Source organism: Ochotona curzoniae, unplaced genomic scaffold, assembly GCF_017591425.1.
Source record: "Ochotona curzoniae isolate NIBS_2020 unplaced genomic scaffold, NIBS_Ocur_1.0 contig_3332, whole genome shotgun sequence".
NCBI classification, from domain to species: domain Eukaryota; kingdom Metazoa; phylum Chordata; class Mammalia; order Lagomorpha; family Ochotonidae; genus Ochotona; species Ochotona curzoniae.
In genome coordinates, this window is record NW_024465816.1 from 860947 (window position 1) to 874548 (window position 13602).

The following is a 13602-nucleotide window of genomic DNA, read 5'->3' on the forward strand; positions in this document are numbered from 1 at the left end:
CAAAGGGTCAGGAGTCAGACTGGAAGGAACATGGAGTGAGGGGTCAGAGGCTAGGCAAGGGGACAGGAATCAGACTGTTGTGATCTTAAGCAGCTAGTCCAGGGGCATGAGTGAAAGCCACAGCTCCCTGTCTGGGAGGTCCTTGCTGCCACCTGTGATGCTCACCTGTCATCACCGGGAAGCGGAGAGGGGGTACTACTGCATTGTGGCACAACCACTCCCCTCTCAGGCCCCCAAAATGCCCGTGATTGCATGCTTCTGTCACTCTCACCCCCTGACGCCTGGCCTTCCCCAGTACCAGCGTATGCTCGTTCTCTCTCTCTCTCTCCCTGTGTACAGACTCCAAGGGCAGATAGCTCCTGAATATGGTCCCTGTATGCCCATATTCCTCACCCTCTGTTCACTGCTTGTGTGCATCAATAAAGATGTGAATGCTAACATGCTTTGTATTTCTAATTTGTGTACTTTCAAGAGATGAATGTTTGCAGCTTTGTAGGTGTGTCCAGGCTGCTCACTACATGTCTGTCAGGAAAAATTATATTGCTGAAGGAGCTGGGACATAGGTCTTCAGTTTAATGGATGATTTCACTGTAATGAACATTTGTTTCTCTCAGGGCTTCAATTCATAAGATCTGCAGACAGATTGCCACGGTGACTTCATTTACTGATTTCTAGTGTACACGGCCACCACCATGCTTGGTTACTAAAGACTCCATTATACATCCTAGATTTGTCTGGTGTGAGCTCTATTGTACCTTACAACAAGACTAACTGGATCTCCCAGAGCCACACCACACCACCGACACTTCTCCATCCAAGGGTCAGTCTGTGACCTTGGCTGTGGGACAGTCTATGGTAAATGTAGAATAAGGCACATTTCCAAACATCTAATATTTTAAAAAATTTTTTCCCCCAGGGCTTGGCGCAGTAGCCTAGTGGCTAAAGTCCTTGCCTTACATGCACCAGTATCCCATATGGGCACTGCTTCTAATTCCAGCAGCCCTGCTTCCTATCCAGCTCCCTGTTTCTGGCCTAGGAAAGCAGTTGAACACAGCACAAAGCCTTGAGACCCTGCACCCTCATGGGAAACCCGAAAGAGGCTCCTGACCCCCTGGCTTCGGATCAGCTCAGCTCCAGCTGTTGCGGCCACTTGGGGAGTGAATCAGCAGACAGAAGATCTTCCTCTCTGTCTCTCCTCCTCTTTGACTTCCCAATAAAAATATCTGACTTCCCAACAAAGATAAAAATAAATCTAAAAAATTTCCCATAAGCCTCACTTCAGAATTTGAGAATGAATTCCAGCAAAATAAGAAATGCTTTAGAAGAAGATGGGGGTCTAGGGAATGCGACATTCTAGCGAGGGCAACAGAGGGAGCTGGTCCTGGGCCCGGTTTGCTGGGGGCTTTGTTAATGGTACTTGCTATACAGGTCAGGGTTAGACTAGTGTAATGACCTAAACTGGCTATTAAGACTCCAAACAGAAAATAGGTTTTAAAATGAAAACTTAAATTTGTACTTTAAGATTTAATTAACATATATATATATTGGCATCAATATAACAAAGAAGATATTTATGGTCTGGTTATAACACAGAATTTTCAACCAGGGAGCTGTCTAGGATCCTATTGAACTCTGTCTCTAACTCAACTTCGTAACTCTGGAAAGGCCTAACTTCCTTCTGTCGGTTCAGCACGTGTAAAATGGAATTATTCTAATTGTTTTTGTTTTTTCATGTGAGAGGTTGAGGGAAGCACAGAGCTCACACCTGCTTGTTTAGTCTTCAAAATGCCTGGTGAAAGTATAGAACCTCCATGTCCTTACGATGCCTGGTAAGGATTTTGCTGCATTTATTTATTTATTTAATATTTATTTGAAAGGCAGAGTTAGAGAGAGAGAGGAAGATTTTCCATCTGCGGGTTCACTCCCCAAATGGCTACAAAGGCTGAGTGGAACTGCAGCTGGGAGCTGCAAATTCAGCCCTGGTCTCCTCCATGGGCAGTAGGGATCCAGGCACGTGAACCATCACCACTGCCTCCTAGACTGTACATTCACAGGAAGCTGGCGCGTGGGATGCTGGAGAACCAAGCCAAATCCAGGCACTCTGATGTCTGCCAAATGCCTGCCCCTAGAATTCTTTTTGTTTGTTTGCTTGCTTAAAGGTTTATTTATTTTTATTGGAAAGGCAGATATACAGACAGGAGGAGAGACAGAGAGGACGATCTTTTGCACGTTGATTCACTCCCGAAGCAGTCACAACGGTGGAAACTACACCAATCCGGAGCCAAGAGCCCAGAGCCTCTTCCAGGTCTCCCATGCAGGTGCAGGGTCCCAAAGCTTTGGGCTTATCCTCGATTGCTTTCCCAGGCCACAAATGGGGCGCTGGATGGGAAATGGAGCAGCAGGCTGTGAACTGATGCCCGAATGGGATCCTGGCACTTGCAAGGTGAGGATCCAGCCACTGCGCCAGGCCCTGACCTCCACTTTAAAAGGAAAATTGTTCAATGGAGAACGGGCTCCAGAAAACCACAGCAGAAACAGAGACCAAGTAAAAAGCCGCTTCAGGTACCCTGGGTGCTCGGATTGGCTTGTACCCTCTTCCACCTATGTGTTGAAAGGTTTAACTCCTGGTACTTTCAAATATGGCTTTTTTTTTTTAAGTGATAAACCCTTTACAGAGATAATTGCTTTTAAAGTTTTATTTACTTGAAAAGAAAGCTACAAAGCAAAGGAGGTGGGGAGAGAGATCTTTCATCTGCAGGTTCACTCCACAATGGTCGCAACAACCAAAGCCAGCAATCCGCGACTCCATAGGGGTCTCCCACTTGGGTTGTAGGCACCCAAGCACCCAGGCCATCCTCTGCTACCTTCCCAGGGATGTTAGCAGGAAGCGGAGTGGCCAGAACTTAAACAGGCACTTAAGTATGAGATGCTCCTATTGCAAATAGCAGCTTAACCTTCTGCGCCACAGTGTCGTTTCCAGAGATAATTAGGTTAAGGGGAGTCCAGTAAATAGTCCGAATCTTGTAGGACTAGCGACTTATAAAAAGGGATCATTTCAGTAGATAGTCACGCGAGGAAGCTGCGGGAAGATGGCCATCAACAAGCCACGGAGACTATCACAGATTCTGTCTCACAGTCCTCAGAAGGATCCTAACCTGTCATTACCTTTAGTTTAGCCTTCTGGCTTCCAAAATTATAAGTTTGTTGCTTCAACTACCCAGGTGTTCTGTCTCCGTCCTCTCCTTTTCTCAAAATGTTAATGCATAGCCTTAAGCAATGAAAGAGAGGCATACATTTGAAAAATTTTAGCGAACAACATTTAAAATTATTCAAGTAAGCGATAAGCAGGAAGTTTTATATGTATTATAAATTGCAACACCTAGAAAAAAGTCTCATAATTGTTAACTTCAGTAATTTCATTCAGAATAACTATTTCCAAGACATGAAGGATGTTCAGCTTTGCATTTTACTTTGGTTTAGTCATTTTGATTACTGATCAGAAACAGTAAACTATGATATGGAAATGGAATAGCTGTGACATAATCAAATGCTACAATGCTTTATAGCAATTAAGAGGATTAATTGTATGATTTAATCAAGTGTAAGATAACATCAATTACAAGCTACACCACTAAAAAAAAAAAAAAGTAATGTCCAAAACCAATGATTTGAACATCCCAATTGCAGAAATGCTAGATGGCGGGGGGGGGGGGGAACTAGACATCAACATGTCAACAGTTTTTACTGAAAAACTGGTTTAAGGCCAGCACTGTGACATAACTGGCACAGCCACTGTCTGTGACACTGGCATCCTATGTGGGTTCTGATTCCAGTCCCAATTACTTCATTTCTGACCCATCTCCCTGATAATGGCTTGAGAAAACAGCTGCAAAAGGCCCAAGTCCTTGGGTCCTTGCTACTCATGTGGGAGACACAACTGAAGCTCCTGGCTGCTGGCTTTGGCCAGACCCAGCCTTATCTGGGGGAAAAAAGCAGAAAATCCCTATCTCTCCCTCTTCAACTGTCTCAAGTAAACAAACACATCCTTAGAACACATAATGAAAAACAAGCTGAAAAATGACAGACACAGGGTGGCACAGATAGTATGTTAATCCTCTGCCTGTAGCCAGCACCCCATATGAGTACTGGTTAGAGTCCCAAAGGCTCCACTTCCAATCGTTATGGCCTGAGAAAGAGGAAGACGACTCAAGCCCTTGGGCCCACACACCTACATGACTCACCCAGAAGAAACTCCTGGTTCCTGGCTTTGGACCATCCCAGATCTATTGAGTGAAGTCATTTGGGAAGTAAACCAGCAAATGGAAGATCTCTCTTCTCTCTGTAACTCAGCCTTTCCAATAAAAAATAAATCTTTTTTTTTTTTTTTTAAATGACTGCTGGCATGGCACAGTAGTCGCTACAGTTCTTGCATTACACACACCGGGATACCATATGGGCGCTGGTTCGTATCTCGGCTGTTCCACTTTCCATCGAGCTCTTTCCTTGTGGTCTGGGAAGAGCTGTGGAGATGGTCCAAAGCCTTGGGATCCTGCCCTTGCGTGGGAGACCCAGAAGAGGCTCCCGCTCCAGGCTTTGGATTGGCTCAACTCCACCTGCAGCCACTTGGGGAGTGAATCAGTGGACGGAAGATATTCCTCTCTCTCTTTCCTCCTATATATCTGACGTTGCAATAAAAATAAATCTTTAAAAAATGATAAATGCAATGTCTTTTTTCACAAGAATGTGAAGAACACACAATAGTTCAAAATATTTTAATACAGGTAAAATGAGAAAAAATGCATACAATTATCAGGTTATCTCTCAGTAAAAAAAAAGGCTATAAGGGTTTTATTTTAATTGCACTTTTTATTTTTTAATAGAAAGAATTGAATTTATTCAATAGTCACAAGAGAGAGAGAGATATTAACTCATTTCCAGCAACTGGTTCACTCCCAAAATGGCTATAACTGCCTGGCTATGTGTCTCAAAAACAAAAAAAAACGACTGCAAATTTTGCATGCTTTTGTTACATCCTGAAAGTGTAATTTTATCCTTTCCACCTAAGGAACAACACCAGGTCAGTGACCCACAGCCTCTGTGACACACACAGTTACGAAATGCCTTCTTCAGACAGCTTAAAAACAAAACAAATAAAATACACAGTGGTTAAACAGTCCTGAGGGATTTCACTGCTCACTCACAGACTGGAGAGAGAAATCTGTGTTAGAGGTTGAGGGAGAAAAATGAATTTCTGTGAACTGAAGCAAAAATGCACAAGGGTCAGGATTTCCCAAACTCTGGGAATGGGACCAGGAATATCCATTATATTATATATGTATCTTTTTGTATTTTTCTAAAAAAATTTTAAAATTTTAGAAGCACCAAGTATGATTTTAAGGATGAATTCCACCAATGTTTCAGGATGCAAGTAACCATTACATTCTATGAACTGTTATAAAGAAAATTATCGACAGCTTTCCAACTGATTTTAGAAGGCTGGCAAAATTCCATAAACCACTGCTGGAATAAGGATAGCACACCAACAAAATTACAAACCTTTTTCAATATGAAGAGTACTAATATTAGAATGTTCAATCTAGTAGCAAAACCAAACTAGGTAAATTCTACTGGAGCAAGGGTGATCTTCTGTATGTAATTATTAGTCTAATTCATCATATATGGACTTCTTAAAATTTATTGAAAAGGCAGATTAATGGGGAGAAGGGGCAGAGAGAGAAAGATTTTCCATCTGCTGGTTTGCTTCCTAAATGGCTGCAATGGCTGGAGCTGAACCAATTCAAGTTAGGAGTCAGGAGCTTCCTCTGGGTCTCCCCCTGGGTGCAGGGTCCCTAGACTTTGCACCATCCTCTACTGCTTTTCCAGGTCACAAGTAGGGAGCTGGATAGGAAGTGGAGCAGCCAGGACATGAACTGGCACTCATGGGATCCTGCTGTGTGTAAGGCGAGGATTAAGATTTATTTATAAGTGGAAAAGCAAATCCACAGAGAGGTGAGACAGAAAGATCTACCGTCCACTGATTCACTCCCAAAGTGTCCATAGTGGCTGGAGTATAGCCATCTGAAGCCAGGGGCCAGGAGCTTCTTCCAGGTCTCCCACGTAGGCGCAGGGTCCCTAGACTTTGGGCCATCCTCTACTGATTTTCCAGGCCACAAGCAAGGAGCTGGACAGAAAGTTGGACATCCAGGACATGAATCTGGCACCCATAAGGAATCCTGGCATATGTAAGGTAAGGATTTAGCCACCTCTCTCTCTTCTCCTTCCAGCTTCCCTTACCCTTCCCCTCTTCCCTGCTAGTCTCCACCTGCCTCCCCCGTTCCTGCCCCATTGGAATAAACCCCCTAAGATAAAAAAAAAAAAAAGAGGATTTAGCCACTAGGCTACCAAACCAGGTGCCCTACATACATTCATATAAACATAGGCTATTCTGCAAACACAGAATTCAAAATACATTTAGGATTTTTTTAATAATCTTCATCAGAAACAGAAAATTTCTTGAACTGGAAAAACACTTACCTAGCAATGCTCTGGAAGACGCATTCTATGTAAGAAAGCCATAAAATATGTATATATGTCAGAATAATTTCAAGTAATACTGATAAAGCTATCTCTAGATAGCATTAGATAGCATTATCTAACAACCCGAGAAAATTAACTACAAAGCCATTGAAATGAGCAAAATGTTCATTCCCACCTCTGCCATTCAGTACAGTACTGAAAGTTTCAGCCAGAGCCATTAGGCAAGCAAAATAAATCAGGTGCTGGCACAATGGTTCGAAAGGCTAATCCCTCACCTTACAAAAGCCACGATCCTACATGGACGCTGGCCCATGTCTCAGCTGCCCCACTTTCCATCCAGTACCCTGCCTATGGCCTGGGAAGGCAGTAGAGGATGGTTCAAAGCTTGTGGACCCTCAAATGAAAAGTCATAATACAAAATCAAAAGTAGAAAGAAAAGTAGAAACTCACAATGCCATGAAGTTAAATAACATGTTACTAGATATGACAGTCTCCATTACAAAGCTACTATATATTTGAGGGGATGCACAGTAGCTGTGAAATAGAGACTAACATATCCAGATGTGAGGATACAATATAGTATGCATTTCTGCTTCCAGACAAAGATGGACACAATGAAACTGCTTACTATATCTTGATAATAGGATCTGGACTCTCTGTCATTGTCCTTGCCTGCAATGATGGACACATGACTGAATATGAAGAACTATATTTTAGTAATGATACAGACGAACTATGTGGGGGGAGGGAGGGAATTGGGGCTGGGATAACGAAATACCAGGTGCCTATGGAACTGTATCATAAAATGATAATAATTAAAAAAAAAAAAAAAACTGTGGACCCTGTACTCATGTAGGAGACCCAGAGGAAGCTCCTGGTTCCTGACTTTGGATCAGCTCAGCTCTAGCCATTGCAGCCAATTAACGAGTGAACCAGCAGATGGAAGACATCTGTCTATCTCTCATTCTCTATAAATATGCCTTTCCAATAAAGATAAATGAAGCTTTAAAAAATAAATAAAAGTGAAAGAAATCAAAGGAAGACTAATTGGAAAGGAGAAAGTTAGGGTACACCTGTTTGCAGATCAGATGATTCTATATGGGGGATCCCAAAGACCACTAAATGCAAACTACTGGAATTCAATGAGAGTTTGGCAAAGTTGGATATAAAATCAAAACACAAAAAACAAGAGCCTTTGAATACACAGACAATGCCATGGCCAACAAAGAACATGTAAGATTGATCCTGGTCACAACAGCATCAAAGACAATTTAAATACTTTGTGAATAAATTTAGCCAGGCAGGTAAAGAATCTCTATGATGCAAATTACAAAACATTAAAGGAAGAAATAGATCAAGACAATAAAACATCTTCCCTGTTCATGAATTGGTATAATTAATGCCATCAAAATGGCCATACTACTGAAAGGAATTTACAGATTCAACGTGATCCAAAATAAATAGCTACAATATTCTTATGCCTAGAAAATAATACAAAAATTTATATCAAACAAACACAGGAGCCACTTAATAGCCAACACAATCTCAAATAATAAAAACAAAGCTACAGGCATCCGAGTACCAAACATCAAGACACACTACAGGGCAGGTGTAATTAAAATAGCCTGGGACTGGCACAGACATGCAGATCAATGGAAACAATAGAAATCCCAGTAACAAACACACACGTCTACAGCAAACTAATTTTTGACGAGCAAACTAGAATCAAACAAGGGAGAAGACAGTCTTTTTAACAAATTACGCTGGGAAAATTGGATCTATGTGAGTAGAAGTATGAAACAAGACCAGCTTACATCTCATACAAAAATCAAGTCAAAACGGATCAAGGGTGTAAATCTAAGACCTGGTATTCTCAAATTACTATAGGAAAACATCAGTGGAGCTCTTCAAGACATAGGCAGAGGGCCTGGTACAATGGCTAAACCCTTACATTGCCAAGCACTGGGATCCCATATGGGTGCCTGCCTGTTCATGTGCTGGCTTTTCCAGTTCCCATCCAGCTTCCTGCTTGTGGCTTGGGAAAGCAGTCAAGGACGGTCTACAGCCTTAGGAACCTGCATCCACGTGGGAGACCCAGAAGAAGCTCCTGGTTTCAAATCAGCTCAGCACATCCGCCTTTCCAATAAAAATACATATTAAAAAAAAAAAAAGAAAAAGCAAAAATGAACGAGTGGGATTGCATCAAGCAAAGAAACTTCTGCACTGCAAAGAAAACCTTCAAAGTGAAGAAGCAACTGACAGAATGGGAGAAACAAACACAACTGATAATGATTAATTCTCTATAACCCAGAACTATAAAGAGTTCAAGAAACTCAACAACAATCCAGTTAAGAAATAGGCAAAGGAAATGGGCAGGCAGTTTTCACAGGATGAACTACCAATGGCCAAATAAACACATAAAAATATTGTCTAGAATCAGTAGCCATCAAAGAAATGCAACTAAAAACCACAATCAGATCTCACCTCAAACCAGTCAGAATGTCTATCATTCAAAAATCAAAACACAAAAGCTGCCAAGGATGTAAAGGAAAAGATACCTTAATCCACTGTTAGTGGGAACATAAACTAGTACAACACTTTGGGAGACAAAATGGAGCTCGCTCATACGCTCATACTGGAGATCCAATACGGAGATCAGAAAACCGACCTGCTGTGTGATCCAGCTACCACACTTCAGGGAATTTACCCTAGCAAAATGAAATCAGTGGAGAAAATTCTCGGCACATTCATGTTTATTGCAGCTCAATTCACAAGAGCTAAGAGAGGAAATCAACCAGACATCCAGAAGACTGGAAAAATACAATGTGCTATACATTGTGGGACACTACTCCACAATAAAACGGAATGAAATCCTGTGCTGTGCAACAGAATAGATGCAACTGGAAGCAACTATGCATAGTGAAATAAGCCATTCTCAAAAATACAAATATGTTTTCCGATATGTGGTAACTAATACAGAAGTGGGGTAGGAATGAAACGGTCACGCTGGCAGTACTGTCATTTTTAGCCCATGTTTATACTCCAATGGGAACATGATCTTTTTATTTCCTGAATAGTATGATTAGTGTCAAAATAAGTCTGAACATAGTGTGGGTTGAAAGAGATGGAAGACAGAAGTATTGAGGGAGGAGGCAGGAGAGCCAGGGAAACGCGATTACTGCCTCAGAACTGTGCCTGTAGAATGTGTAAAATCTGTTCTCCTTATATTAATTTTAGAAGGGGGAAGGGGATGAAGTTAATGTAGGGAAAACAAAATCACCTAAGTCACCATACAATGGAAAAATATTACCAATAAAACCCCCCCCTTTTTTTTTTTTAAAGATTTAATCAATTGAAAAGCAGAATAACAGGGGAGGGGGATTTGAAATGGAACTTCACTCCCCAAATGTACCATAAAGTTAAGTCTCCATAAAATACATACAGAGATTTATTTTATTGGAAAGGCAGATTTACAGGGAGGAGAGGCAAAAATTTTCCATCCACCGGTTCACTCCCCAAATGGCTGCAACAGCCATAGCTAAGCCGCTCGGAAGCCAGAACTTCCTCCAGGTCTTTCTTGAGGCTGCGGGGGTCTCAGAACTGAGCCCTCCTCCACTGCTATCCAAGGCCACAAGTAGGAAGCTGGATAGGAAGTGCAGTAGCCAAGACACGAACTGGCACTATATGGAATCCTGGCACTTGCAAGGCAAGGATTTAGCCAACTGACCATAATGCTGCCCTTCCACTCCCAACCCCGTTTTTTCTTTAAAAGGTGTAAAGTCTATTCCTTTTTTTTTTTTCAAAAAAAGATTCATTTCTTTTTATTGGAAGGTCAGATATATAGAAGAGAAGGAAAGACAAAGATCTTCTGTCCACTGGTCCACTCCCCAAGTGGCTGCCAATGGCCAGAGCTGAGCCGACACAAAGCCAGAAGCCAGGAGTTTCCTCTAGGTTTTCCATGTGGCTACAGGTCCTCAACTGCCTTCCCAGGTCACAAGCAGAGAGCTGAATGGGAAGTGGAGCAGCCAGGATATGAACCTGTGCCCATAAAGGATCCTGGCACATGCAAGGTGAGGATTTAGCCAGCCTGAGTTAACCTGTGTATATTTTTAAGTAATGAAAATTTAACTGTTAACTTTCAATGTTACCTTGGGGACTACAGAAATCAGTGCTAACAATTTCTAGCTAAAAATGCTTTTGAGTCTTGAACTCTATAATCACTTAAGAGAAATCTGCCAAGCTCATCTGTTTTTATTAGTTGTCTAATCTGCTCCCCAATTTGTATTTTCATCATTCACATCCCGAGATTACAGTCATGAAGTATCTTAAACGCTTTCAGTGAATAGACTTAGGTGAGTTGTTTAAATTTTAATCCAAATTAAATATTGGTTAAAACCAAGGACTTATATTGATCCTATTCTGTGATCTTTGGACAAATTAGCAAAAGTACCCGTTTATATGTAAAATGTTAGCAAAAACGTTTGTCTCAAGCGGTTATCAGATTTTTTGGGTAAGGGGCTAGCACAACAGCACAACAGGCTACTCCTCCACTCTGTGGCACCAGGAACTCATATGAGCACGTTTGCGTCCCAGGGCGCCACTTCCAATTCAGTTCTCTGCTTATGGTCTGGGAAAGCAGTGGAGGATGGCCCAAGTCTTTGAGACCCTGCACCCACCTGGGAGAGCCAAAAGAAGCTCCAGGCTCTCAGCTTTGGATCAACCCAGCTCAGTTTTGGTTATTGCAACCATTTGGGGAGTAAATCAGTGAATGAAAACCTTCTCTTTCTCTGTAAAAACCTGCCTTCTAAATAAAAATAAATCTTTAAATAGGTGGCACAGTACCCATTACGATGTGACCTACGCTATCTGGACTATATACAATTTGCCCCAAAATGGCCAGAGTTGAGCCGATCCGAAGCCAGGAGCCAGGAGCTTCTTCCAGGTCTCCCACATGTGTGCAGATTCCCAAGGCTTGGGCCACCCTCCATGGCTTTTCCCATAGCCACAGGTAGGATAGGAAGTGAAGCAGTGGGAACAAGAACCAGCATTCCTCCAGGATACTGGTGGATGATGCAAGAAGAGGATTTTGCCACTGGGCTGTCATACTGAAACCAATCAGCTTTCTTCTTCTGGCTACATTTCAATACTTTCAAGTTACATTTGGGGCCTGCATCCTGGTGCAACAGGTTAGGTCACTGCTTGCATCACCTCCTAGCAGTGACTACTCTGTTCCAACTCTTGGCCAGTGTTCCAGGGAGGGCAGCAGATGACAGCCCACATGGGAGACCCAGAGGGAATTCAAGGCTCCTGGTTTTGACCTGAACCAGCCCTAGTCATTGCTGCCATCCTAAGAGTGAACAAGCTGATGGAAGATGTGTCTTCTTATTTCTGCCTCTTGAAAAAGTAAGTATTTCTAAGAAAATAGTTAGATTTATTCTGTAAACTTCTTGAACACTATGGGTAGAAGGCACTGTGCTGAATGCAAAAGATAAAATAATTTTGAAAATTATGTTGTTTATGTGGCTTACCCTAATTGGGCACAGTAGGATAGGCATCAACTAGTATAGTCTAAACATCAACTAGCCCAAGTGCTTTGGAGAACTAGGAAGCCAACGGGTAAAATTTGACTAATCACAGAAAGCAAGATATGTTTCCTTAGTGAAAATTCTCATTGATACTGAGTAGGCAATAATTAGGCAAAGCAGAAGGAAGAGCGCTTCAGGCAGAGAGAACTACAACGTGCTCAACTTTCACATTCCTGTATACTTTTATTTCCAATTCGGAACAGTACGTTCTCTGGAAACTGGAATAGTTCCCAAGGGACCGAAATAGTGTAGCTGGCACCAGTCATGAAGGAGTAACCAAAGACACACAGCTTTCACAACACCGCACTGAACACATGAGGTGCAGCAAGAGTGACTGCCAGTGCAGACAGCGGATGCAATGCCTGCATCTCCCGAGTGTCTAGGCAGAGCTTCCCCACATCCAGTCAGCTGTCTGCAGTGTTTACCCTGGGAATCATCGCAGGATGCCAAGTGTCTGAGATGCTGCTACACCGATGAACTAGTGGATGGAAGATGTCTCTCTCTCTCTATCTGCCTTTCCAATAAAAACAAATAAATGTCTTTAAAAAAATAGAGTAAGAAATACTTAACCAAGTCAAAAATAAGGGAATAAGGAAGATAACTGCAGACTTAACATTATCTCAGGAATGACACTAAAAGTATATCATCTAAACATTAAAGCACAATTGATTGTGAGATTAAAAGAACAAGAACCAAATACAAATCTTTCACGACACACACTTCAAACCCCAAAGCACAAATAACTGAAACTACCTAACTAAAGCAAAATTGGCATGCTATATTACTCTTAAGCAGACATAAAGTATTCATACATATGCCAATTACTACACCTATCATGCATCATGAAGGTAGCATAGCTCTAGATAACACAGCTTCAAAGTATACAAAAGCTTTATCAGCTGGTTGATTCTACTCTCTATTTCTGCTGTTATTCCCCATCTTCTTTCTACGTTATGTGTTGCTTATTCATTCAGCAACAGCAGGGAACCTATCCTGAGCACGCTTTTATCCTCCTTAAAATGAATAAACTCTCTGAGTACTAAGCACTCAATAAATGTTAGCTGAATACTAAAACTGACACCACCAACATACCTTCTTGGGGCTTGTTTTAAACGTTTCTATTATGCAGTGATTCTCTTTATCTGTACAACCATTCATCAAAACATCTCAAAAACAGCATGAAAAAATCTCACGCAAGATTTTGCATGAGAATAAAAAGTAGGTTTGAGAATCTTTCTGGGGAAATACTTTCTTCATAAAAGCAAGATTCCAAAACCAAAAACCTTTACTATGTGCCAGTCTCCAGTAATATTTAGATAGAAATAGACTCACATAAATAATACAATTATGTTAGTTTTCATGTTTATTTAGCTTCACAGAAAATCCAAAAATGTCTCTGAAAACTGGTTTGTCTACCTAAAAACCAACTGTTCATTATGGTGACATAATACTGTGGTGGTAGCAGAGATGTCTAAATTAA